General features: G+C 42.8%; 1 long non-coding RNA gene across 2 annotated transcripts in view; it reads left to right on the top strand.

Annotated features, from left to right (window-relative positions):
• Positions 1-10,291: 10,291 nt before the first annotated feature.
• LOC125943641 (uncharacterized) overlaps positions 10,292-27,853 on the top strand; it is a 29,563-nt gene continuing 12,001 nt past the window's right edge. The window contains exons 1-3 of one of the 2 annotated variants that reach the window (XR_007465812.1): positions 10,292-10,518; positions 16,852-16,914; positions 27,211-27,260. This is a non-coding gene — a long non-coding RNA (uncharacterized LOC125943641). The remainder of the gene's footprint in view (positions 10,519-16,851; positions 16,915-27,210; positions 27,261-27,853) is intronic. The other variant, XR_007465813.1, reaches the window with a different exon arrangement.

The raw sequence follows: 27,853 nt of genomic DNA, 5'->3' as shown, positions 1-27,853 counted from the left end.
AGTATACGCAGATGGCTCTGTCAAAGTAGACGAAGACCGCTGTGCAGCTGCATTCTGTATTCCCTCTCTGAGACATACATGGTTTGGCCGTCTGGACTGTATGGCCTCGTCGACAGTTGTGGAAGGCGTAGCATAGCTTCTGCTCTGCGCAAACTAAAGACTCTGCCTTCGCAGAAGGTGGTTGTCCTTACGGACTCAAAAGCCGCGTTACAACAACTATACCGCGGTCTGCCATACACCAAGTTGCCACGAAAATCACTAGCCCTTGTGAAAGAACTCAAGAACAAAGGCTTCACGCTAAAGTTTCAGTGGATTCCCTCCCACATTGGTACTACTGGCAACGAAAAAGCAGATGCGCTTGCATACGCAGAGCTCTATCATCCTCCCAAAATCAAGGCTCCAAAGAGTAATCAAGTGAAAAAATCGGACATTCGCAATCACTTTGGGTCGCTTTGGGTTCCACCACATATGCCTAGCGTAACCAAGAGATTTCATCGAAAGGAAGCATCACTTTTATATCGAATCAGGACAGGATCTGCTAGTACACCGGCCTGGTTATTTAGGACGGGACGAATCAATTCTCCGAACTGTACAGCATGTGACGAGACAGGAGATGTTGAATACTTTCTGTGGTCGTGCCAGCATTTGCAAGTTGAAAGGTACGCTCTCCTGGAGAATCTACAAAAAAAAGGACCTTCCGCATGCGTGCCTGCAACACCTTGTATTTCCCGAGGGATCAGTTATAGCCCGCACAGAAACGTCACGTCTCCTTATGGAATTCTTAAGAGAGACTGGTTTGATGGACATATGGTGAAACCATTCAGCGATATTGTAAGAGACGCTCAGGAGGAGCAATAACCGGCCTTGATCGCCAGGCTAAACCCGCTTGTTGCTACAATTCACCTCCACCACCACCAAGAAATGCACTCAGTAATAGGTATCTACATAAACTTTTCCAAGGCGTTTGATCATCTAAATCACCTAAGTTTACTAAATAAATTACAGCTGTACGGTGTTAGCGGTTTACCGTTAGATTTCATAGCATCACATCTCCGGGGTCGTATGCAAAGTGTAGAAATAAGTTGCCGTTTATCCCCACACAAACCCGTAAATATGGGAATTCCCCAAGGGAGTATTTTTCTCCCTTACTGTTTACTTTTTGTATTATACACATAATAAATATTAGTAATAAACCAAACCATGTCTTATACGCAGATGACACAACAGTGCTATTCCGTTCACAGAATTCCCAGGGTATAACTGATAAGGTAAATAGCATTCTCCAAAGTCTCAGCACATGGTGCACTTTGAATTCATTAGAAATAAATGTAAACAAAACAAAAACTGTCCTATTTTCAATCCCCTAGGTAAACTTCTCATTAACGTACACTCTGGTTTGTGGGCAATTCCACCATAGAGATTGTTGATATTGTGAAAACTCTTGGAGCCAACTTTAATAAAGAATTCCCAAGGAATAGGTGTACTAGCCAAACGACATTTTTCACTGCCCGCCAGAATGAAAATGCAACTATATCATGCATTATTTTTCTCTCAAGTAAGGTACTGTTTTCTTGTATAGGGCACCACGCTAATAACAAATATAAAAAGACAACACGTGCTAGAAAAGAAATCCATCCCTCTTGTAGCTGGGGAATACTACAAAGAACACAGCGCACCACTTTTCACATATTTTGGATAGTTTCTCTTCACAGCTTCTATTCAAACAATTTGGCCCTCAGATATAAACAAAGCCTTACATTTTCTGATGTAACGTTACGTTACATCAGCTCGCTTTGCGTTCAAGCCGCCAACTTTAGGACAAGCTCGATGATGTCTTTACCATGAAGCATTAACGAAACCATCATTGTTTTCTTAACTCCCTGAGCAATTTGGCCATTATGGACGCCGCTCTTACTGTTTTAGTTTTTATTAGGTATTAACACGAGTTAAGTCGTAGGCTCGGTTTGAGTGAACTAAATTTTATGCGTAATTGGCAAATTACCCATTTAGCGAAATGCAGCTTCACTAACGGGAAACCTGAGGAAGTGCGAAACATGCAGTGATGCACCGCTAATGGGCTCATACTGCCCTAAGCAATTGCTCATAACCCCGTAAATGCGGCCTCGCCCATTACGACGACTGAAGAGAAGTGAAACTCTACGCTGGAATCAGTGGCGTAGCCAGAAATTTTGTTCGGGGGGGGCTCAGGTTGCAGCGCGGCCTCCTCCTTATAGAAGTTGTCGAGGGATCAAATACATGAATAATAACTGCATTGCTAATGCCATTGTATATTAGATGCTGCAAACGAATTATTGAACGCTACGCACTGTCAAGTAAAATATGTATTTTTTCATAAAAGAATATATTCGGATGTCCTAAAAATTCTGGCAGAAATAACTGATATCAATGCGGCCGCGTTTATTTTTTTGTCTATTTAATAAGGAAAGAAAATATCACACAGACATTAGAACTATATCAGTTCGAAACCAGCAAAGCAGTGTATACAGCTGATATGAAGAACGTAAAGGCCATGAAATGAATGAGTTGAGGACAAATATTTTGATGAATCTTCGTCATTCAAGAACCTTGTTTACATTTTTGAACATATGAAACCGCCAGGAAAAAACCTCAATGACGCTGTCCGTCGTTACAATAGATTGCGCAGGAGCAGGTGTTACCGGTAGTGTATTGTAATTACACCGAGATTATACTCGCAACAGTGAGTACAAATAAAAAGTAGGAGAGAGAGAGAGAAGACATAAGGGAAAAGCAGGGAGGTTAACTATGCTGAGCCCGGTAGGCTACCCTGCACGCGGGAAGGGGGAGAAGGGATTGAAAGAGAAGGAAGAGAGAAGTTCACAGTTCACACGTTGCACATTTAAAGTTAAGCGTTCATCGCTGAGTTTCGTCACAGGCGGTCATACAGGCTTGCGCACTTCAAAAAACACAGCCGCGCCTTTGTAGCCCTCCACACAGCAGACGCACGAGGCCGCGCGCCCAAGATCGTTTCCTCCGTAAAAGGCCTGTCGTCTAAGTGCCCCAAAGCCGTCCGAAGGGCAATCCTCTCATCTTCCTATCTGTGGAAGTCACATAAAAGTAGGAGTTCTGCAAAATATACGTTAGAAATGCAAAGATAGAATGGAATATACAAATACGAAGATACAACTCGCTAAAGGGCAAAAACGAGTCGCTGGAAACAAAGTTCACTGCTTGTATACACAACACCTCGCAACGAGATATTTAAATATACGTCTAAGTCTCCAATTAATCTACGTATTTAAGCAAACGTCACTGTATATTATGCGTCAAACAAGACAAATAAACACGTGGCGGAGTCAGAGATAGTAAACTTTGCGTACAGAAAGACAGATGATCTATACTAGAACAAAACTATGATCGCAGAAACCGTGTTATGTATTCGGGCCATGCGGCGGTCGCGACAGCGCCATGTGGGTAGAATAATAGAGGAATAATGCAGAAATCAGTACGAAAATGTGCAATTTAACTCAATGCACAGCAGCAACAAATATTCTGCACCCAAAATTAAACTGGGTATTGCTTCGGTTCAAAAAGAAGTAAAAGCAGGTAGCTAAAAAAGGAAAGAAAAAGCCAAACTAAAGCCACAGATGATGCGGCAAGTTATACTACCCAATATCCGAGTGTGTTTTCGGCAAACGCCGCGTGGGCCGGGCTTTCAATGAGCAAGGTCGGTCAAAATTGGTTATTGATGTCCTCGTAATTATCGTATTCGCATGATAATTTTGATCATGATGCTAACTGCTAGAATAAACGGCTAAAATGTCTGCGGTTTTAAAAGCTAACGAACACTCATACGTTTTCATAATTCCGAGATTATGGACCTGAAGGAACAGAGCTCTTTACTTGCATTGATTTTTGCTGCTTCGCTATCTAAAGGACAAACTTCTCTCGGCGGGGAAGTTGAGCGAAGCGGTCAATGACTTCGGACACGTTGATGCCGACGTCTCTGTGGGTGTATAGAAGCACCAGTCTAACCATGTGTTCGACAGACATTGTAGAGCGCAAGTAGTTTTTTATTAAACTCTTGTTAAAAAATATTCTCTCTGCGCTGGCAGTGGTCACTGGAAGGGTGACTAGAATCTGGAACAGTTTGTACACATTTACATAGAACCTGCAGTCGCAAAGGGAGAGGGCATCTATTCCGGTGCTAAAACCTAAACACACTCCTTCTATGTTGTTTTCATCCTTGTTTAGGTACCTTGCACAAACAGTAGGCTGTTCGATTCCGGCGATGTCCGTCGTTTCGTCAGGACGTATGGAGAAGCAGCCTACTTTTGCAACTAGGCTTTCTTTGATAATTTCGCCACAAACTTCGATAATTTGGTTTTGTGCATCTGTGCTTAAATACGAGGCATTACTGGGGCAACTTTCCAAATGGTTCTTCAGATAGGTATCTCCACAATTAGCTCGTATGCGAAGAAGCGCTCTGAAAATACCTGTATTTTCAGCGGGGCCTATGCTTAAATCCATAGGACCACTGTCCCTGTGGCCAACGAGAGCCAGACCTTGTAGCCCGCAAAAATAATTTCCTCAATAATAGGCCATTTACTTTCACCTGTTTTCTCAAATTTTATTTTGCCGGCCCTGGTCCAGCTGATCGATCACATTGGGCACGCGTCCTGCAAATGTTTGGAGAAAATTATCAGCTGCTAGCTCACAGTCACGGTAATATTTAGTATTTTCGTGCGTGTGGAAGATTGCGAGCGCGTGCTTTCATTTCTGGAACGGCTTGGACACGAGGGCTCCAGTGCACGCATGTTGGTCCAAGTTTATAACAGCATTAACCCCATAAAGTTCCAGAATTGAAAATCTTTTTAAGCACGCCTTTGGAAATATCAGTGCACCTTTCGCGTCAAAAGAAGTTTATGAGAACGTTACACCCATACAGTTTCGGAATTGAAATCCATGCGCTCCGTAGATTCCGCGGCCGCTGCGCGATGCCGCAACGCGCCCGCACGCTATCGAAAAGCCCTTGAAAGTTCGTGCTCGGATGGGGCTCCTTGCGTTACGTGACCCCAGGTGCCACGAAATCCACCCCAGGTGCCATGAATCCAGCCCGAGTTCGCAATGTTCGTGCCGAAATGTCTTTCGAGCGTGAAAAAGGCATTCTAGACAGAATCCAGAATGATTGAACATAACTCGCCTACACGAACATGTCGCAGCCTATGACACTAGGACACCTGAACAATGGAACATTCCGCACTCAAGAACGAATTATGGTCAACAAATGCTTCGACATACACTTCCGACTTTACTCAATAACCTCGCCTTGCGAGAAATAGACCTTCTGTCTTTATGCAGCCTGCACAACTACTTTCAGTCAAACTAATCCTTGTTGTTTAATGAGTTTGTTCATATGCAATACTGTATGACTTTTCCCCCCTTTATTTGCTTTAGTTTATACTGCCCTGAATATAGTGCTATGTTAGGTTTTTTTCTCCCTATATTTCTTCCTGTTTGTGTATAATAAGACTTTCTTTATGTAATCTATAATGCTCATGTATAAATTGAATATCCTCTTGTTAATGCAGACTACTTGTTTTTCTAATTGTTAAAGTGTATTACTACCTGTCTCGCATACACATTTTTTTTTGTAAATTGACACCTTCCCACCTGTTTACTCACACGTGAGCGCCCGACGCCCTCTGTTGCCTTTGATGGGTTTTTGGGCTGGTCAAGTTGCCAGCGTGCAACTTTTTATCCAGAACCCCACCATGTAATTCTTTTCATGGGAAATAAATTATTATTATTATTATTATTATTATTATTATTATTATTATTATTATTATTATTATTATTATTATTATTATTATTCCCGGCGTCGGTGGTAGTTTTGGTCGGCGGTGGATGCCGGCACAAAAAATTTCGGGGGGGGGCTGAAGCCCCATCAGCCCTCCCCCCCCCCCCCCTGGCTACGCGCCTGGCTGGAATGATGAGTGGCAACGCAGCCAGCTGTGGAAGACAACGATGACGACGAACGCGGGAGCAGTGGCACGAGCGCGTGCCGACGACGACGACGACAGGAGCCGCCGACAGCCCGGGCGCATAAGGTGCTTCACACCGAAAACACACCCTTAACCATCCTAAAATACCGACAACTGGATTACGTCATACACACGTTTATTAATGACTGCGAAGATGCTATGTCACAGGCTTCCAAAACTTTTGAACTACCTGCTGGAACATGAAATAGATATTGTATATACTGTGAGCATCATATTACCCCTTCATCTTCTTCAGCTGTATATACTCATCATCATGGCCAGCGTAATTCTCTTCAGCGCGCGGCCTGCATAATAAACCGTCGAGGTGGAACAGCTGTCTCGCAATACCAGTAAATTGAGAAAGTTTTTCGTGTATCTTCAGTAGTGTATATCAATGAACAATTGCATTTCTTCTCTTTTCATTTTGATGTACTTTTATAACGTTTTTTATCTAAATTGTGATTACGCATATTTAGTGTGTTTCTTTATGTGAAAACTCGCATGTAATATAAAGCTGTTGCCTTGTAAGGGCGGCCCAAATACCCGTCAAGTGAACGAAGTTTCACGTTTTGTTCGGGCCTCCTTGATTTCTTTATGTGAAAAAAAGATGGAATGAAATTGAATAGAATTGAATTGAACATATGAATGGTTCCGTGATCTAGTGAGGTGAAGCCCGCAGTAGATAGTTGTGGGCATTCTGATTAGGTAGTTGACCAACGCAGGCAAATCAGAAAAAAAAACTTGCATCGAGTATAGACTTTTGGAAATTAACAATAAATATTATTGTCGTTTTCTTGCACCTGGAGTACTTTAGTCCCGACGAAAAAAAAATTGTTAAGCACTAGCACATAACACTGCGTCGTCAAATGCAAACATTTTCATCCTTCATACCGGGTGTTTCAGCGAACCCTTTGAAAATACTTAAAGGTTGGATTGGGAAAGATAGCACCATTCTTGCTCATGAGCTGGTCTGATTGAATAGACGCACATTATTTGCAGAAGAATTTGAAAGAAATAATCAAATAATTAACCAACATCCACTAATTAAGTTTTCAACTAGTTTCCTTATGGCCTATATTGAAATTTACAAATTCTAGTCACGGAGTTCGCAAAGCGGATCCACTTGGAACGAATTCTAAGGATGACACCCAGTTTGAGATATTCATTCCCCAACTTTGCGGTGAAATGCATTGGCGTTCGAACTACTTTTGTGCTTCAATGCATAAAAGGACGTTTTGTTAAGAAAGTAACTGGAAGGCCAATGTATTTCTCGGCAAAGTTAGGTAATTACATGTCGAAACTGGTGTCACCTTTAGAGTTCGTTCCAAGTGGATCCGCCTTGCGAACTCCACGGCTAGAATTTGTAAATTGCAATATGGGCCATAAGGTATTTAAAAAAAATATTTAGTGTATTTTTGGCAAATAATTCATTAGGTATTTCACTTTTTTGTGCCTGTCCGCCTCTTCGAGTAGACCAGCTCATAAACTAGTGTTGTGCGATCTGCCACAAGCAACCTTCAAAATTTGCGAAAGTTTTCGCTGAGGCACCCTGTATATGCCACTGAGATGCGCTTAAAAAAGCTGGTTCACGCACTTTTCAACTTTATAACTCTCTAGGTATTGTAATGCCAATATCTTCGTGACTCTCCCAAGAAATCAAAGGTCCTGCTCTTTTCCAGTCTTAAATAAGTTCAATTCTAAATTCTTGAGACGCAGAATACATTTCACCAGACAAAATTAAAGTTAATGTATACGATTGCTGTATGGTGGAGGGACGGGGATATTAAGGACAGAATTGCTTGTTGTGTTATGTAGTCAACTCTCAAGTGCATGTTGCTCCAGGAGCTTGACGTAGTTTTCGCACATGAACTTCAAAGATGCTCTTGCTTCTTGCAATGAAATCACGAGTCGCACCTTCACTCTCGATATTCCTAAAAGCGCACGTCGTCTGATATGTTGTGAGAAGACGTGCTTTTCTACCAACCCTCTATAATGTATCTGCTTCGTCTCATCATTTTGTGTGTTTTACTTGTGGGTAAGTTTATTGCTAATAATGTTCATATTAGTAATCGTGTTTCGTTGCATTGAGATGAAATATAAATTAGGATTGAAGGAATGTTAGCCACATTTGTTTTGTTGAAAAAAAATGAAGATTCTCTTAGAATGTGTGAACTTAATTTAGATGGCAGAAAGAATGCGTAAAATTCATTCGTTTCATGCCTCAATCATTAGTCGAAGGCAAGAAAAGTGTTTCAAAAGAAAGAATCAATGATAAAAGAAGTGGAATAAAATCTCAATGCTGAAACAAGAAAGACATATGCACACCATTCATTGGTCAACACCGTAAATGGGATTTGATTTAGCGATTATGCGTTGTTGTAACGTTACTGGTTCCTGAAGCTGGCGCGGTGGGGGAAAGTGACGGCGGGTGACGCGGCGTAAGTCATCGCTTCCAAGAGGAGGTGCTACGATTCGGGCTGTCCCGGGGAAACTTACAGTGAAAGTTGGAGTACCTCCTTGTCGGAGCCATACATTGAGGCCATCTAAAGCACCAACCAAGGGAACGTCTCGCGCTGTTTTTCACGCATAATGCTCCACCCGTCGGCTTTAGCCCTTGGTGGTTATTGTGTGAATTTCCTGGGCATTCTCGCTAGCAATGGCTTCGGTCATAAATTCCACGATGGTACTGAGCGAGTAGCGAAAACAAAATGTCACAGTTTCGCCCGAAAGGCGAAGCATCAATTGCGATAGCAAATTAGTAGAGAGCTATACGGAGTAGAAATAGTAATTTTATCGGCTGCATAAACTTGGACGCATTCGCTTACTAACTGAAATAACAAGCGTGGTGTCAGCGCGCACAAGCAAACATGGATAGGTCACACTCGATGACCGCAGACAACCACTATATTATCGCCCTTGGACTTTACGCAACCTCACGGCGAAGATGACGACGACGACGCCGACAGCAGAAATCCGGTTGAAGTGTCCATATAATTGCTATCGCAATAATACAAATTCGCGAAACATTAAAAAAATGCTTATCGCTTTGGCACGCTGCTCCTGCTGTGCTGAAAAGGCTTCTTCACTCTACAAATGCGTTCCCTTCGGCCTCATAGCTTCGAAATGCAGACACAGCGCCTCCTAGCGGCACCAATGCAAGAACAACGTGTCGCATGTACTCGATTTCGCCCAACATCGTAGGAATTGAAATTATTCTTTATGGCATGGTTTAGCGGCACAAACCATTGACACGAACTGAGTTACAAAATTTGGCGTCGAAGAAGTTCACACACCTAAGGGTACCCACTCAGTGATCGAAGATTGTATCAGAGAGGTTCGTTGAAGAGCTGTACATCCCAGTTAATCATGACGGCGTCAAAAAGATTAGTTGAAGAGTGGCACAAAAGTACACAGTGCCAAATACCCAGTAACCAGTGCTGCTCTCACGGTTGGTTTTGTTTCCTGTTCCCAACGCATAGCAGCTCGATGCGCTGCCCAGCCGGTTATGGACTACCTGGAAACCAAGTTGGCGGGAAAACGGTTAGAGACATAAACAGGTGCAAAATCAGGAGCCGAAAAGTCCGTAAAGTACCAATTAAATGTTCAATACATTAAAATCCGAAATATAGTTGCGTTGCTGGTGACCAAGAATTACTGGCGTGTACGACGTCAAAAAAAAAAAAAAAAAAAAGATCATTCATGCGTTATTTCCTCTCGCAGGCAAACTATTCAGGTGCATGCAAACTGAAACATCGTAGTTGCATGAGCTTAGCTTTCAATAAATTTTGTTCTTTTTAAGGCGACTACAAACAGGGTTAGTAGACTACCGGTAAAGCTGGTCTAAGGGGATGCGCAGAACAGCCTATACAATAGAAACCTTTGACCTATACCGCTTTCCTAGTATTTCTTTTCCTGCAGCCAAACATTTTGCTGCGTCTCCTGTCAAAATATTAGGCATCTGAATATTTCATCTGAGAAATATAAGAATGTCAATCTTAAGAAACTTACAAAATGGTTTGGAAACGTGTTCATAGGTGAAAACACAAAAATAAACAATCTGCTCACATATGAACAAGCCACTAAAATGCAGACGGCACAAGGCGTTCAACATATCTTTGAGTGAGTAAAAAACAATGGTATTCCGAAGGCATTAGTCAACATGTTTATGGCGCATCTATTGCCGTCTGAATACCAAGTACCGGATGTACGTGTCGTGCGCCCTTGATGCTTTTACTTTCGCTGATAAATTATTGCAAGCATTACTAAACTCCACAATTTTATCGAGACAATGTGCAACTTCGCTCGCTACCAAAGTTTTCTTCATTCCTTTTCAGTGCTCAACGGGAAGGAAGAAATTGGTCAAGGTGTGACGTTACAAGCTCGTATCTTCTACAGCTCAGAGGATCACGTATTAGAAAGAAGCCAGTCAGGAAGAAATATTTATGAGAATTCTGGTTTCCCCGCGTCAGCGTATTACAATGTTCTTTTCCGTCAGGTAAATATATTTGCTAATCTGATTCTTCGGGAAGTACCACGTGGCGAACTGGAAACCTTTTAAATGATGACAACTAGGAGGTTGTGTTGGAACATAATATTTTTGTAAACCTTAGCTAAATGCTATATCAGTTGTTCTTGAGCAACATAAAAAATGCATAGTATATGACAATACGTTGTAAGGCGTGACACGTGTCAAATTATTGTAAGTAATGAACAGCATCAACGATGAGAAACACATAATTATCACGAAGTTCATGACGTAACAATGCGTATTTAAATGTTGTGAACACTTGCTTGTGTTGCGAATGTTAAGAAAACTTGAATCTTATAAAGAATAATTTGCATTTTCTGTAACTTATTCTCTGGCAGCGGTAAAAATATTCGATCAGTGGCTGGAATTTTTGGAAAATTCTAATTGCTTATATAGCGCGAAAACTTAAAATTGGATATCAAATAAGAAACGCGGTGTGTTCCTGCATCTCACGTTGACCGCAAAAAACAAAGTCGCGGTTTCGCCCGAAAGGCGAAGCATCAATTGCGATAGCAAATTGGTAGACATCTATACAAAGTAACGATAGTAGCTTTATCGGCCGTATAGAGTTGTAAATATTCGCTTACTAACTAAAGAAACACGCGGCGTCACGCGGACACAGGTAAACATGGACACATCTCACTCGATGACCGTGGAAACTCGTGAAAACGCTGGAGTTTGACCTTCGCGCTGTCTTTCGCCTCGGTTCAACGCGAACGTCGAAAGCACAGCGCATACGAAGCTACCGGCACTCGGCACGGGCACTTTGTACCCATCGCAGATCGTTTGGAAGATGCGGCCCCGCGGGCGCAGACTTCGGCTACATAGCAGATCGCTTTCAAGATCCGTCAGCAGCAGCCGCAAGAGCAGAACGCCCCCCCCCCCCCCCCCCCCCCCCCCTCCACTGCCACCGTCTCCGTCGTCTCCTCCCCGTGCCCCGCGAGCGAACGAAAACCGAACGCTGCCGGGCGCCTTCCTCTCTCGCGTGCGCGAGATTGAGCTGCGGTTGCCGGCTCACCCTCGCAAGGTTCTACTCGCACACACAGCGTACGGCGCGCGGTGACGGTTTTATCGCCGTCACGGCGACGACGACGGTAATGGCAGAAACTCTCTTGGAGTGTCCATATAATTGCTATCGCAATAAAAATTGCCTGAATATGTTACGTTTTTAAAACCATTTTTCTTTTGTTTGAGGCCACGCACCATAGACCAACACAGGATACGTAGCACGAAAAGTAGGAGGGTGCTAAGCCCTTCACCTTCGAGACAAATATAATATTACAGTCTATGCTAGCTAGGCCGATCTATTTCTAAATGCATCGGCAGACAGCGTAATGAACCCAAATTCCCAAATCCAGTGTGTGTTCGTCTTCTCTTTGGCGTCGTGGCACAGACGACGCAGTAAACTAAATCCCTGGCCGCAAACTAGCCGCCCTGTAATGACTAAGGCCAAGTATAGGCGAGTGCGAGTGGTCGTGCTATAGCCTGGACATGCGTAAAAGTTCAGTAACTTGGGCAGTATGCATAAATAGGGCAGGCAATGTAGAAATCTCGTAGTTCAAGTCAATCACTAGGCAGACGACCAATAGGGGCCATAGAAACGGAGATCAGCTTATGCAGAGGACCACGTGGCTGTGAACCAGGGTGGAATGCACTAAGCAAATTTACGAACAAACTCTGGCGTATGAGAAGCCTTACTAAACATCGCATTCACGGAACTAAAGCTGTTCGTAAGATCAGCAAGCTTGTGATGACCGCCGCTGCAAAGACGAGTGCAGTAGCAGAGAAAAGGCGTCTATGCAGTGGTAGCACAGATGCGCTGGGAGAGACCTATACCTTGCAGTGAACATAAATATACGCTGATAACCTTTTTACGACATTCAAAATTCGTCCGCAATTTGAACGAACTGTTGCTTTTGAGCCATAGCTCGCTTCGTAATGTGAATAAAGCATTCGCATGTTAAAATAACGGTGCCTATCGCCGCTTGCATATCCCTCGGTCCCTTGTCCTCATACTATATGTGCATTGACTTCTCTGAACAAAGTGCGTCGCTGTCACTAGATTAACGACTTGAACCGATTTTATCCGAAACCAGCTAGATTGTTGAACCGTTATGTGCTTTGTGTACGTTCATCAGCAGTATTCTGACTTACCCTTCAACGTGTGTTCTTATGAGTGTAGTAAATTTATGGAAACGTTGGCGCTGATCATTGTGGGGATGCTGAGTGATTCTATGAGGTGCCACTTTATAATAACAGACAGGGTAGTTGGGGGATCAATGCCCTGAAGTCACCGACCTATGATTTATTATCGGTCTCCAAAATGGAAGTGCTGTGCTGTTGTGCGTTACGCCTCTGTCGAAATACGGCCGCTTGACACTCGACTTTCTGCGAGGCATCGCCGTGTTTTATCATCTGAGGAGAAGCCAAGATGTGATGAGCGCTGACACGACATCAAAGAGGCATCACCGTGTTTTATCATCTGATAAGCCAAGAAGTGATGAAGGCTGACACGACATAAAGTGTGATAGGCAGCGAAACTTGCACGTGCGGATGTTACTTAGTGAAATTTACTGCCATAATTTTGCGAATGACGGTATGCCACGGCATTTTTCTGCGTTTATCTTTCAGAGCTACTTCAATAGATCTCTGTGCTCTCAACAGTGATGCTAAGCGAAGGGAGCGCGCGTTTTGTTGTCGATTGCCACTCCACGACATCGTCGGCCAGCACCCTATAGATGGTACGGGTGGCCGAGGGAGCTGTTATTGAGCCTATGCGGGGCATAAGAACCACCCGTGCAACCCTATGTAGTATGATCACATACCATACAAATGAACATAGGGGTGCTGGTATCCTCGCCATGAGGCCATATGAGAAATTTATTCTGCAACTGCCTTTTAAGGCGGAAGCCTTAGATCTCTGTTTCAAGGTCGCGTTGTGAGGTATGGAAAAATGGAGTGCACCGGCAAAGGGAAACCTGAGCGCCAAAGGAGGGTTCTAAGAAAGGGCGACGGAGCGTAGTCGGTAAGTTTAGGGAACGGGCAACGGCGGCGCAGTGGGAGCGGGGAGGGAAAGGTAGCAGCGACGCTGGGGAGGAGGGAAATGACAGCGGTGGTGCCGGAGGGCTTGAGGGAAAGGGCAACACCGATGCTGGGAAAGCGGTGGCGCCCGTAGAACGTTCTGGAAACTGCGGCAGCACACTCGCGGTGCGCTCGCGCGCCTTGTATATGTCGCCGCGTAGGCTGAGAGCTTCATTCCGCATTGCTATGGGTGACGACGCACCAGGCTATAGTCGCGGGCGGTGAAGACCGAGATCAGCAGTGCGTTCATCGCAAAGTTCAACAGCAGATCATCAGAGCGTTCATCAAAAAATTGAACAGCAGATCAGCAGAAAATTCTACAGCAGATCACCGGAAAGTGCAACCGAAGGTTCAACAGCGGATAAAGAAATTTAGTCATTTTGTATAAGGTAGTGGTGGTGGTAAGGATGTTGGTGCCGGTGGGGTTAGCCTGGCAGACTTTGTAACTTTGATAGCGCGAACTTTGACAACTTTTTTTCAATAAATATCTTGAAATGAAATTTTCCAGACCCATTCCTCACATTGAGATGTGTGCAGAGAACAATGACAAAAACAAATATTCTATATTTTGAATATACAGCTCATGTTTCAAATAAGTTTGGTCCAAATTGGCAATCTTGCCACTTTGTTTAGTTTTTCAAACCTTACTTCCTTAATGTTTATCAGACTTCATTCTTCCTAGTTCATTGCATAGCTCCAGCACATGGCTACATAAATGCCAAAGCTTTACTCAATTCAGCAATGCATTAGTTAACTGTCATTGCTGGCTTGACTAGCACTTTTACCACGTTTTGTGACAAACTTTCTCGTTTAATAATAAAATGAACCATTTTTTGCACTTTAAATAGTTGGGTAACTTAAGACATGCTTATTCAGAAAAAAAGTTTTAAAATTCTGGCTTCAGATTTAGAAAAGTTTCTTTTGTGTGGCTTCCCACCTTAAGCAAAGAGGACATAGGACAATGCGGAGCACTAATCATAGAGGTCTTCCAAGAGGTACATAGCGAGCACGTAGCCAAACGTACGGTTGAGGCATCCGGGAAGTTCATTTGTTTACAAATGTTACGCTGTCGGGCCCAGTTGATGAGTAAAGAAGAACTACAGGAAATCATCAACGACTTTGGCGAGAAAGCAACGGCCGTGATCGGTCAGGAGCTGACGAGGAGCACCATGACGGAGCATAACGTGGCGAAGAAGAATATCGGCGACTTCAGTGGCTCAGCTCGGGGGGAGCGCCCACGAGCTAGCGAATAGTGTTGCATGATTCATGGCAACCGCAATACATCGGATCTCTAGGGTTGACGTTGGGGAAGGTGCGAGCAGATCCGTTCCAACTGGAAGAACGGACCCATGGGAAAGTCTATAGGCTGTAGCAGGTGTGTTCGAAGCACCAAGGGTTTCTTGTGGAGTTGAAAGCTCACGCAGTCCTCTACGTATTGTAGTACAGAACGGTGAAGACCTGGTGATAAGAAGTGTTGACGGATGGGTCATCAGTATGAGCGACGCACACGTAGAAATGGAGGGGTCGTCGTGAAACTCCGTGAGTGCATCGGAGCATTGTTGTTCAGGAACGACGGCAAGAAATTCCCCGACGTCAGGATTCAGTTGAGCCTTAGAACACACAGTTTTTGAAAAGACAAGATGGAGTTCATGATCAGGGTGTTGAGCGGTGAGACTGACCATGACAGAAAGCAAGGAGGCATAACGACGCTGTTCAATGTTGACGTTTAAAAAGTCCGAAATGGACAGTACGCTGGCATTAGCGTCGTCGTCGAGGGGATGAGACGGCCATGTCGGATGACGGGACAGGCAGTCGGCCTACTGGTAAGATCATCTTATTTGTATTCTAACAGAAAACAAGTATTTTTGAAATTGTAACGCCTAGTGACCGAGGCTTCCCGTAAGGTCTTTCAGAGAGGGTCAACTTCATATTTTTACCATTTCATGGCAGTAGTGTGAGCATGTTGGTGGAGTAACAACGTTATTGTAGAAACTGGACTCGCAAGCCTAACGTGGAAATACGGAGGATGCTTCAGGTGCGCATAAAACAGCCGTGCTTGGAATAAATAAAAAGCTTGGTGACAGTTTCAGATGCGCCAGAGAATTATGCCATTAGCACTTAAATATGTTAAATACTTTGTTGTATGTGCCTAAAGTTCTGGAAAAAAATAGCACCGCATATCCACGGGGTGAATGATGATGAGTGGGTGAAGCTCCGGAGGGAATCATCGGTAAACCGTGAATCTTCCGTGTAATTCGCCCAGTCTCGCCGCACTAAATCGAACGATTGACTTCCACCAATGACACCCGCCATATGTGACGTCATTCCTATTTTATAAAAGCGCCCTTCATTATAATTGCACCATCTCCCGCTTAAGGGGACGCTAGCACAAACGCGTTAGAAACGTGCAGTACTCTCTAGTAAGGGGGAGAGGCCACAGCGTCTTACGCAGCCGTTTACACATGCCGGAACGTGCACCGCGTTTGCCGACGCCATCAGCGTTTATGAATACGGGGGTAAGGCGGAGAGGCCACAGCGTCTTACACCAGCTTCTTACACGGGCCGTAACGCGCTAGCACAAACGCGTTAGAAACGCGCAGTCTTTCATTAATGTTGGGTATTTATTGTCATCGTGGTGCGTGTGTCCATGTGCGCCTCGTGGCGTAGTGGTTAGCGCCGCGCGTTCTGAAGCGAGGGGTCTCTCGTTCGATTCCGCGCTACGGACACAACTTTAGGAATTTTTTTTTCATAAAAGTAGACGTGGCTACCTACTACTACGACGACTACTACTACTAAATACTACAGAGGAGGGACAGACCCACACCCTAAGGAGCTTCGCCCCTAAAACATTGGATACCTTGCGACTGAATTTTCGCAAGAGGAGTCGTTCTAACTGTTACCACATCCATGCCCATGCTCACTGTGAGGATTCGTGCGAATTTGTGTGTTGTCGTTGGTTAGATGCCGCGTTATCTGTTAGCAGATCCTGATTTCAGTTTTCCCACTTTTCCAATAAGTGACAAGGTTCTCTAAAGAAAAGCATGAAACATGCTGGAACTTGCCGAGATATATATTTGGTTCACCACGTCATTAAAGGACGAGCGAAAATTTAAATTAGGAGGCCTTTTTTGATATTATATTATAAATAATGCGTTCACATGAATAACAGTATACAGTAATTTCTCGAAATTTCTACGTAGATGTAATTTACTATTGCAGGTTGAAAAATATTTTCATCTCCAAAATGTAATGATAAACATTGCGGTAAGCAGTGTTATTGAGGTAAGTTTTTAAACATATAGTTCTCGACGACTCATAACAATTGATATATATATATATATATATATATATATATATAAATTGCTTTTGACCTTTGTAGCAGATAACGATATATATATCTCTCTCTATACATATAGTGTTATCTGCTGCAAGGGCACCATTCAATAAGCGTGGCCACTACGGATATCAATTAACAAATATTACTTATGTCTTCCTCCTCGTACTTGCATTTGCATGCAGCTGTTCTGCATCAATAGAGAGCCGAATCCAAACAGACGTAGTCTGCATGGTCTCGTCGTGTGTTCCCATCCATATAACAATCATATGAAGGCAAAAGACAATGAACGCAAAAAAGCATAGTGAATTACTTGTTTTATGTTTAAAAGGAAGAAATTTTGAATAAAGAGAAACGAAAGTGGGCGCAAGAACAACTGGCTGCAAGTGGAATACGAAACAACATTTTCGCGCTAGGCGAGCAATGCTCTTACTTGTCGAGTTACCACGCAAGCGTTTTCGCCGCATTCTTGAGTGTTGTGTGTGTGTGTGCAAGGTATAGGATTGGTAGCGTTTGCTGGTGCTCCAACTCATGGCCATGGCGGTGAACGTAGAACGTTCGTTGTTCAGCGGGCGTCACATGGTGCGGGAACTTTGGGGAAGGCAACTAGCCAATAAACCCTCGTATGCTACATGAAAGCATAAAAGCTGCCGGACTGGAGACCCTCTCTGTGTATTGAACTAGAAGGAGAGGATAAGAGGGGCCTGATGTTTGCTAGTCACAATCATGTGAAGCCATAAGACAAGGACACGAAGGAAAGCATAGGGTAAATTAGTTGTTTTTACCTGAAATACAGAAATGATAAATAAAGGAAAATGAAAGTGGACGAAAACAGAACTGGCGGCAGGCGGGACACAAATCCACGTCTTCGGTGCTTTCCTTGGTGTCATTGCCTGTTGGCTTCAAATGATTGTCACTAACATAATATATTCAAACACCTGATACACCTTCTTCGCCTTTATATACAAAGTGAGGGTCTTGACTGCGGCAGCTTTGTTGCCTTCAGGTAGCATACGACGTTTCATTGACTATTTGCCTGCGCCCAAGGTCACGTACATAGTAACGCTTGCTTCAAAATTGATGCTCCACATGCACCACCACGGCCGTGTGCTAAGCCGCTGGCTAACACTTCGAGGCATGCACCTTTCCAACGTGAAATACCCAGAAAAGTGGTTATGAAAACGCCACCACGGTAGCTCGATTTGTAAGAACATGCATATGCGTGATGCAAAGACGCTGACTTTTTATCCAAACTTCGGTACTTTGCCTTTTCGCCCACTTTCGTTTTTTGCATTTCTACAGTTTAAATAAAATACAACTTTCCTGATGCTTTTATTTGTGAATTGTATGTTGGCTTCATGTAATTATGACTATATTTATAGTAAGCCCACATCACAATTAGTGGAAATGCATTATAGCACACAAGGCTGAATTTGTTGAGCTGCGAAACAGCAGAGTACCTTCTGCGATAGGCAATGATGATCAAAGATGGTTGTTGAGGAATAATGGTGGGGCAGATGCACGCACTGAAGAAATATGACACATATCTAGGCAAGTATAGGAATTATGTATCTCATGTGCCACACTGGCACGTACGCATTCTGGAGAATGGGCCAAAAACATGAACATACCCAGTAGCACAAACAAACTGGCCCTTCAAAAAATAAAAGAATGTAATGTATATAAGGCTGTATTCTCCAGAAAAGCGTGCTTTTTTACACACTCTTGAGCCAAGATTATATTGCTGTACAAGACAATACGTAAAGGCGTTATATTGCAATATATTTTTTGAGTTTTGCGCACAAGATAAGTGCAATTTTATTCACTGCTTTATCGATCAGTATACTGCGTTATATGAGCCTGTTTGCTTGTGTTTGCGTTCGACATGCAAAACATAATCAAATGTATATCTACAAATACATCCACCAAATTGTATACTGACGGAGCATTACGCAGCAGCAGCCATGCCATAACAGGGTACGTAGGCAAGGAACGTTTCGCTTAAAAAATATCATCCTTAAAAAACAATGCATCCTAGCACAAGGGCTAACCTTTCAAAACTGTCTTGGAGGCTGCTGCTGATAGCTTAGGCTAGCTGTCTCTCTGGCAGATTTTCGTCTGCCACAAAGCTGTGAATGTCCTTTGCGTTTTTAAAGGACATGTTTACTTGACTCCTGCTTGTTTTTGTACATTTCACATTTGGTGTGGTAGCGTCATCAACCATAAAGTAACGCCTTACAAAGTCCAAACTTACGAAAAACGTTTGATAACAAAAACAAAAAATGAAGCTCATTCGTAGCGGCTAGCTTGTTTGACGTTTCTTGGATGCGGTTGGTCAACGACTAAATAAATACCATTGCTGGCGTGTTGAGAGCAAGAGATTTGTCGATTAGCTAGATTTGGTGTTCCTTATTTTTATGTTTTAATTGTGTCTTCAATCATCCTAACTCAGGTAACAAGTAAAAATATACTAGGGCTGACATTCACAGCTCTCGTTAAACTATACTCGTTCCTTGCCTCTCATATTCTCAAAAATGTTTCTCACGTTTCATGGCAGCAATAGCTAGAATTTAACACTTGCCCAAGTAATGAAATTTTATGGTTGAACTAAAAACACAAACGTTACTTTGTTTAATTGAAGCACACAGCAAAAAAATTGATAATTTTGCGGGTCTTAAGAAGATGGAATCGAATTTTTACCTCCAGGTAACCTTCAATTTTTGTTTGAAATCTTTTGCTATTTTTTCTCAATGTCTCAGATAGATACTCCGATCATACAATCAATTGACATTTTGTAACATGGCATACGACGCTTTAAAGTGATGCATTAATTCAACTTCCTTGTTTACAAGTGAAGATGATTTTGCCTTCCCGATTTTTCGCCGACTAGACGCAAGCCGGTTACGCGCAACCACACTTGAACTACCCGCTCGGTTACTACGCACTGTCCAAAGCATTGCATCTATCGGACGATAGGTTTCTAAAAGTGGCTGCTCAATAATGTCGCTACGTGCTGCTCTCCTTCCTTTCGTGGCTCCCCCACTTCGCGGGAGCTGGTTCAGTTGATGAATAAACACAGTTTTACTACCTAATGCACACCCTAAAGAGTCCACTACACTCAATAGTCTTGCTACTCTACGACTTCAGGGCTCCCATTCATGGTGATGCATTGCTACACACGAAATGTTTTTAAGCGAAACGATAGACAGTACACGAATAAATAACAGAACAACGCACTTTGTTCCTTCTTTAAGCGAAATGATAGACAGTACACGAATAAAGAACAGGACAACGCACTTTGTTCTTTCGTGTACTGTCTGTCCGTGTGCTTGAAACGTTTTCAAGATCCAAATCAACCAACTAGCGTGATTGACCATTCTCTTACAATGCTATACGGTTCTCAATTTCAGCGTGTACGGCGCGCTAGGTGCTGCTTTCACAATGTGAATCTAGGTATCAAGGCAATGTGTCTGGAATGCAGGAGCTAGGAGAGACTTCCGCCAAAAATGGGGAAATAAAAGAGCTTTAATGTGCAGTGAGAAATGACTTAGAATGCGGGTGCACGCTGGCTCGTACATTCGAAGCGGGCAAGCACCTATGCGAAGTTATGAGAGATCGGTGTAACCGGACCGTGTTGCCGACAGGTTCGAACAAGTGATTCAAGAAACGGTTAATACAGGACTTGTTTTGTTCAGTGCGTAGTGTGTACAACGGGCTGAGCTTACCCGTGTGTGCTTTATTTTATTAGCTCACGTTATGTTTGAACGTGCCGTTTCTAGTTTTGAACGTGGCGAACACCTAGTGCGCTTTACGTTCGAGCAGTCTGACGAGATAACCAGCTCATCTTTCAAACACTAAGAAAACCTTCACCTAATGGATTCCCAGAGTGCGTGACGTCTGCGCGCTTTTTCCTACTCATGACACCGCTCTCTTACCTTCACAAAATAACTTTTGTTGTGCCATAGATGAGCAGGTATCGTCCACCCATTTTCGGATGCGAAGCTCAGCTCATCAATGATACTTTGATCTTCTTAAATGCATAAACGCAGTCATTTAGTCTAAATGTCTTGCCGTACTACAGTGCGGAGGGCAACACACATTACATAAAGTAGCGCAAGCAGAATTGAATTTCTTATGTAGGCAGAAAGCAAAAAAAAGGGGTTTTCCAAGAAACATCTTCGAGCAGGCAATGCTGGTAGCTTGGAGTAGCTTCGTGGACGCATTTTATTAGCTGACTTCGGTGACTAGCGGAGTGATGCCAGAAATTATTCGCTCAGCTAGTTGGGTGAACCACAACCCTCTTTTCCTCGAGGCACTCTGTTGACGTGAAAGAGCGAAAATAATCATGACAGCGGTGCGACAAATCAATGTCAAAATATTGGTAGGAACACAATAGTGATACGAACAAAATCGTGCTAAGAGCACGATAGTGACACGAACATAATTATAGCGATGTTTCTGTATGCCACTGAGCCTTTTTCTTTACCATGCCTTCATATCAAAATTTTTATCTTCAGGAGCCAGGCCAACAATTTTTCATACAGACTGCGTCACATATAATAAGCTTTTCAGCTTCACTGTTGCCATAGATGATTCAGATTTCTCTGTACCTATAGGTGCTAAAATAGTACGAATCAAGTATGAATGCTCGAGAAAAACGACGCCCGAATATTTTGTCAAATAAAAAGACAAAGGCCTGCGCGGCACACACAGCACAGTCACAGCGTAAGCTGGGTGGCGCGGCTCAAGAGTAGCTCCAATTTGGGCACCGCTAACAACAGGGTCTTCGCGGCAAAGTCTCTTCGCCTCGTTTTGATGAGAACGATCTGGCATGCCCGCCCGGCGTCGACGGCGAGCTGCGGCATTGTAATGCTCTCTGCACAGCAGTCTGCTTAGCCCCATCCTGCCTTACAACTGCAACTTACATGTCGGGCACGCTGCGTTAGCAAGCACATTAACTAGATGGCGCCACCATACTGGCGGAGGCTCGGGTCGTCTGACCCTGCGCGCTTGAGAGCGTTTTAGGGCATCTTTCCGCTACTCGATAGCAAGCGCTTGTGTGGCTCAGTGGTAGAGTATCCGCCTCTCACGCAGCGGGCCTGGGCTCCATCCCGGCGAAGAGCGGCTACTTTTTTTCGCATTTCGGGCGATAGCCGTTCCGCGGCGGCGGCGGCCACGGTGGACAACGACGCGAACCGAAATGGCTATTGGAATGAGCCCGTAAGATGCTTCTTCTGTAAAATATTTTCGCATTGGTCTACAAAGTTCAACATGAAGCTTGCGTAGGCCCTGTTTGCTGATAAAATGATCCTTAGATGCATTGGGCGACACGTTATTGTAATGCTGTTTACAATTACATGTCCTGAGAGCACACGAGCAGGGAAATGTTGAATAACTCCCATCCGATTATCTCGGTAACATAACATTCTCAAGATTAGGGAAAGGTAATAGCACTTCACAAAATGCAAGTTCAGCCTTCTTTTTGTTGGAGGAGTGAAGTGGGATACCACTGCACCAGAAATTTTTATAAAGAGAGGAAAAGATGTTTAGCCTCACATAGCACAAACATTTGAAGTCTTTATACTGCCTAAAAGCGAGTAGTTCTTATCGAATGACTAAATTATTTATCTGTACTTACCTTCTGCGTGCGTTAACTCGGGAACTAGTGTTTCTGTACAGCAATCGCAGCTCTCCTATACAGCGGAATCACTCGGCGTGATACTCACTTCCATCGCTTTCTCTCTCAAGACGGCAGTATTTTATAGAAATGGATAGTCGACAATATCAAACAAGCGAATGCCGGAATTGAATACGAAATAAAAAGAGAATAATTTTCAGATTTGTACTTCAAATTATGAATATTTGCAGAGCCCTATGTATAAAAAATGCCTATACCATTGTCTACAATTTTCGCACACGAGACCATTGTGAAATGATTGCAGAGTTATTTTTAGAATGTAGGTTATATCGTGAAAGGGAAGCCGTTCAAAAATTTAACCTAAAGTCGTAGCGCAATCTCGGTCGTAAAATTCACCACAGAAGCGATAATCCTAGGTTATTAATACGCTGTAGAAGCTTTCACAAATACCATTGTACCTTTAAAGTAAAGGTGGAGTTTGCCAATATAATCTATAATGAATGACTGCATTTTGATGCGCGCAATGCGCGGCGTGGAAAAGTTCACCCTTAAAGCTACCTGATTTAGGCATAGAGGAGTTGTATATCGTTTATTCAAGTGCCCCAAAATAATATCGTCCAATCACCATTCATTGAACACCGATGTATAATACGTTCCTTAGGCGGTGTTGTGTTAATAAAATAAGTTTACCAAAGAGAATGTTGATCCCACAGCGCACTCATAAAGAAGCGTTGTTTTTCTCGTCATTTTTCAAGCTTTGAAAACCTCCATAGGCTCCAATCAACTCGGCCAACCTTTCCAGTTCGTTGCAATGCTTAAGGTTCATTGGCGTACTACGTATCTCATCAATTGCTCATTGGCATAGGAACATAACCACATATCAGATATGTATTTTTTATTTTCACATTATAAGGCTGCAAATACTTCATCTAGGCGTTGCGATTCACCATTTACATTTAGTAAACTGAAGTGTACACGGTATTGCCATCAGTCACAAAACCACATTGCGTTTAGTCATTACCGCTTCGTCTTGGCGGAAAACGAATCACTTCAAGTAAAAAAATATACGCATTTAATATGGTGATGTTTTATAGCGCGGCCACTTCATATTCGATCGTTAGTGCCTATGGTAACGTAGGTACCTTTTTCATGATAACAGGAAGAAATAGAACTTCTTCAAAGTGACAACGGAGTGTTAGAAAGCAAAATCTTACTTGGAAATCTAACAAAATATATAAACTCCATGGATGCGCCAAATAACACTGTGTTTTATTTCTTTACATGGTGAGTATAACTACAAAAATCATCAAAGTTCATATACCAATGGTATGAAAACCAGATCACGTACAATAAGACGTTAGAAAGAAGTTCTTTAAGATGCCATGGTGATGTAGGTCAATAAGCGTTGTGCACCTATATAGATGCATGACAACTTTGCACTTTTGCCTTGGATAGACCTCTTTCTTTGAATTAAAAAGAAAAAAAAGAAGCACTTTCTGAGCACTAAGCATAGTGAATCAGGAGATTTAGGAGCGAGGTCTCACAAAAAAGAGCTTCAGGCAAATAAAAGTGGTTTAGGGTGCGTAGTAGACATACTTAAGCTATCAATGTTAGCCTAAATATGTACTCAGTAGAGTCTTCCAATATTAACGTATAGAACCAAACCTGGCTGGATGACAAGAATATCGACACGTGAACTTACCCTTTGGTCGGGGACTGCATTTCATTCGCTAACAACTTAGTTACCACTCTGCGCAAGACGCGCCTGCATAATTTTGAACTTACTCGAATGTTAGCGTTCATTCTATCCGCTGTGTATGTTCTCGCCAAACCTTTTCTAATCAGTGTATGCGCGACGCGAATTCTGTAGTAGTTTCTGGAAGGCGCTCGGGCACCAGCGATTACCCTGGAACTTTCGACGAGTCTTGTATAAAAGCCGACGCGCTGACCCCCAGATCAAAGTTCTACGATCGCCGATCATTGTGCTTTGAATGTAACTTGCTTTTGTGGGCACAGATTCGGCCAATAAAAAAGTCAAGTCGTTCACAGTTTTGCGGCTCTGTTCTTCCCTGTCACCACTAAGTGACAATATTTAGGAAGAAACTAAGGAAAGCTACAACGGGCAATAACTTTTATTTGAGGATGATTTCATTTCTTAATTTTACAATATTTTAGTGATAAACACAGCACAACATCACCTTATGTTTAGGAGTGACTACAGGATGATTCAAACTTACCTTAAAGAGTAAAGTGGGACAAGTCCGGCAGACAAGCTTCCAGCTTGATTTTAAGTCTGTTGCCTTGACTGCTATGTTGCGATCGCTTATCCTTGAAGGCGGTGGTGCGGTGTTACAATGTAAACTCAGGAGCATGGCAAGAAGCGCCCTGAAAGAATGATTCTTTTATTCGTGTGGTGCCGCTTTATGCGTATACGTCTCCCTTTATGCGTGTCCCTCTATGCGTAGACATATAACATATCGGATTTTTAAAGTTTGTAAACTTTCGAATAAACTTTCAGTTGCCAGTCAGCACTGTGTCCTGTCTGTTCCCATGCCTTAGCTCGTGTCCTGGTAGCTCGCACTCCGAATTAGCCATGCTTCCATACCAACTCACCCATTTTTCGCATCCGAATAGGAAAAGGCTTGAATCATAAAAACAAAAATAGTTTTCTGAGGAATCAAGAAGAACCTATGTCCAAACTGACGTGAATAAGTTTAAGGCCCTCTCCACATGCTCTCTTAGAACATATGTGAAAACTAATTCGAGATCATGCATAATTTTTTTTGTATATATGTTGCATAAGAAAGGTATATTTACTCCTTGTAACAAAACATCCATGGTTAGCTTTCTATTTATATAGATATACAAACTGATCAAAAAGTAGTTATTCAGGAGCTTTGTTTGTGCTTAGTGTAGACGTAGTCTTAGAAAGGATTCAGTGTAGACTTTGTGGGAAAAGTCTACGCGATCCGTCGACATCGTTGCTAAGGCTGGAAAATGAGAAGACGAGGAGCACTCGAGCAGTGGCGTGAGCCGTGCCAAGATGCTGCTGGTCATGACTACGGTCTCTTGTCTAGGACAGCAGGGTTGCGCCATCCCGAACAACTCACTAGATGACAGAGCAGTGTCATTGATTTACTTTTTTATTGTTATTAAAGTTATATGAACGTTGCATGGGTGGCGTGATGGACACAAACGGCGAGCTGAGAGCTCACTGTAAATTTTGCTTTAGGCTGTGAGAACCCCTAGTAAAACGTGGTACAAGATACTACAAATGCATGGTGAAGAGGAATTAACGAGAAACTGTGTATTTGAATGGCCGAAAATATTTCAAAAAGGCGGAAATTCGATGCTGGACAATGCTGGTAGCAATCGTCTGTTACCATCACATAGCGCTAAACGTTTGCACCGACTGGGGAAATCACTGCATGAAAATTGTTTTTCTAATCTGTGCGTGCTATCTGCAGACCAGATATTGAACTGTGATATTTAAAAAAAAATGTAGTTCAGACGCCAACAGCGGAAGAGAAACAAACGGGCTGAACAATTACCGCTAGGCGTTTAGAATCTGCCGGGAGGGATCCCGGCAGATTCTGCCGGGAAGGATTCCGCGGATCCCAAAGCTGGTGCAGCCATTATGACTCCGAACAGATGTAAAAAAGCACTAATTTTCAAATTATAATTGACCACCCCATAAAAAAGTTAAAATACAACCATCTAGCACGAACACAATGCTAATCGCATTCTTATATGCTAGATAATCGCTACACTGCGAGGTATCTTTCTTAAAGACACACTATAAGCCAAACGTTCTATGCCAATTTGCTAAAATGTTTGTCTAAAGTGATTAGCACCAAGCAGTTGGAGCGAGATGACGCCTCATCAGGACGTCTTCATAATAGGTCATCATCTAGACGGCGGCTGTATCACCCTGTAGATCGAGGTGCCACGCTCAATTATTTATACAGGAATATTTGGGCAAACACCACATGCCTTCGGTATTCACCCGATATTTCATGGAGGTGATCACCCAACACGTACTTTTGTTTTTCTCGCGTGATACTGTTGCTACAAGGAAAAAGCATCATGAATTGTTGGAAGCAATTTTTTTTAATTTAAGACAATTAAGCCAAAGGAGACTCACAACTTCGATCCCGTTCGATCACTTTTTTTGTATGAGGAGTATTTTGGTGATGATGATGACGGCGAACACAGGAAGATGCGTTTGTGCTAGCAACGACAACAAAAACAAAGCTGATCTGGCTAGTTTCACAGGAAACTGCAATAATGAAATCTCAGCTCAAATTTTATGTGCTTGGTTTCATGACCTCCAGAAACACTGGCAGCTCTGGGTTGATAAGGGCGGATACAACTTTGATGATACCTAGTCAATACATTGCAACTTGAATGAACCAATATTTTGGAGGAAGTTCACTCTGGATATTTTTATACAAAGCTTGTATTTAACGACTAAAGTTTCATTGTTCCTAACATCGAATTAACCAATGCAATGTTACGTTGTAGTCATCGCCTCGTGTTGTCAACGTAGACGTAACTTTTGAACCTATAAATGTATCCTGAAATGAGTGTATAATTTGTTTTACAGGAATAAAATAGTGAACGGGAAAACTCATGCCAACAGCCTACCAATGTCTGGTGCGCAAGTCCATGACTTTATTTCCTCGATGAAAGTCGCTGGTTCAAGGTTTACTGTGGCAATTTTATTTTAGGTGCATTTCGTTCGTTTAGTTTCAAAACACACAAGGAAGGTCTCAGTCATGATGTCACTTTTTCATACATTCGGAAACTTACGCAAAGAATGTGATGAACTAGGAAGCGTTACACTCTTTTGGTATGTGAAACGTGTGAAGTGAGAATTCTAGGAGTGAGACTCCTAGAATTTTAGTTGTGCTGAATTAATTTATACAACTATATTTACAACAGACCCTTAATAGTAGGATCAGATGTCGAAATCTCCAAACACTTCGAAATGCAGAGCTCTAAACCCTTCAGACGCTGCATGCAAATTTGTAGACGTAGATTTAGATTTTTGCCATTTCTGCGTAGTGATAGCAAGGAACAGGGCACATACATTAGGTTTAGGGTAAATTGATTACTCCGCTAACCTATATTATTTCCATTTTGCTTCTGAGTGATGTGCACCGTTACAGAGTACCGCTTTGGTGAAAGCACTACCATGTTTTGCGTAACGTTTGACGAGAGCATGTCGGTAGCCACCTCAAAATATT

Source organism: Dermacentor silvarum, chromosome 2 (assembly GCF_013339745.2).
Source record: "Dermacentor silvarum isolate Dsil-2018 chromosome 2, BIME_Dsil_1.4, whole genome shotgun sequence".
NCBI classification, from domain to species: domain Eukaryota; kingdom Metazoa; phylum Arthropoda; class Arachnida; order Ixodida; family Ixodidae; genus Dermacentor; species Dermacentor silvarum.
The sequence above is the reverse complement of the archived record's forward strand: the minus strand, read 5'-3'. Positions and strand labels throughout refer to the sequence as shown.